A 1,558-nucleotide genomic window follows, 5' to 3' on the forward strand; every position below is an offset into this window, starting at 1 on the left:
CCTGGCTGTGCTCTTGAGAAGGACTTGGCTGTGCCAGAGGGTCTCTGCTGCGCTCAGGAGGGTCAAAACCTCGCGGTCCCCCTGGTGTTTCGATTGGGCATGAAATTCGGTGCAAAACTCCATGAAATGTTGGTCCCGATCACGGCCCGTTAGTTGTGGGCATCTTGGCAGAGGTGTCCAGAACCGTGGCCAAGATGCTGAGCGTGGTCCAACCATGGGCTCTGAAAACCCCAACCTTTAAAATGTGCTCTGAAGATGTGATTTAATTAAATGCTATGCGCTTGAAACTGGTTCAAATTAGTTTAGCCTTTCCTGAAGGCCGTTTCCCGCGTGAGCACATGTATTAATGACGCAGAATGTATGGAGCCTTAGCCTTCTAGGATAAAATGCTTTTATGCTGTTTAGAATTTAAAAAAAAATAAAATAAAATGACTGCTTTTAAATTGGTAAACCAATTCCAGCCACCATAAAGTCTTAAAAAGCCAGACATCTTCTAAAAGTCTTTTATGGGCACACATGGTGAAACGGCTACAAATATTATTGTTTGTGAATAAAATGTAAATTAGTGCTTTTTGTGTTCACCTGCAAGCTTTTCTTTAAAGCCAGTGATTGCATTTGAAACCTGCAATTCTCAACAAAAAGAGAAAAGTTCCGTGCTGATTGCTGGATATTTGGACCTCCCAGTGCAAACATTAACTCGAAGAGAGGCCTCTGGAATGCAATGAGGGAACAATACCGGGATGGAAGCCAAGTGCAGCAACCCTGGCGCCGGGAACCAAGGGATTTGCCTCCTGGTAATAGGAGCTGAGCGGGGCCCAGCACTTCTGTTAGACTGGAAATGACATACTGTGATCCTTGACTTAGCCAAAGGGATTTTAAATGGAGGGAAGAGCTGGCAAGACAAAATCGCCTGCACTTTTCACAGTGTTTTCTAAAACAAGCAGAGGAAATCAGGAGAAAAGACTGAAGTCTATTACATTTGATCCAGTTAAGTCAAGAGTGGAAGCTTTTTAACTGCTGTTATTATTTTTTTTTTGTTGTACTTTCTCATCATGTCCCACCACCCAGAAAGCACAGACGTAAAGCAGAAACTTGAAACTGCTTTCATTCAAGCAGAAGGGCACCCCAACATTGCGTTATTGACAGGGGGTCTGAAACACTGACAGCTGCAGAAATTGTACAGTTGAAGTTCAGTCCCCCAGGGTGGGAACAGTATACTGATGGTATTAATTCTGTTTGGAATTGTTAAAATAAGAAAAGGTTATGGGGCTGAGGGAGGGACCTGCCTTTTCTTCCTGCGAACAAAGAAAGATCTTGCTTCTTCCCTGGTGTCCTTGGAATGTCATTTCCAACCTTTTGAAACTGTATCTGATTATCCATGTGGCAATTAATCATAATTAAGCAGGCCTGAGGTTTGGAGAGGTACAGAGAAGGTGGCTCGGAGCCGGCGTGGGTCCTGAGACACCCCTGTTGCCCTGGTTTGGGGCAACAGAGCCATGAGGAAGTGAGAACAGGTGGAAGGAGGTGAGGGCAGGAGGAGGCTGGTGGAGACCCTTCC

The sequence above is a fragment of the Bison bison genome, unplaced genomic scaffold, assembly GCF_000754665.1.
Source record: "Bison bison bison isolate TAMUID 2011002044 unplaced genomic scaffold, Bison_UMD1.0 scf7180017864456, whole genome shotgun sequence".
NCBI classification, from domain to species: domain Eukaryota; kingdom Metazoa; phylum Chordata; class Mammalia; order Artiodactyla; family Bovidae; genus Bison; species Bison bison.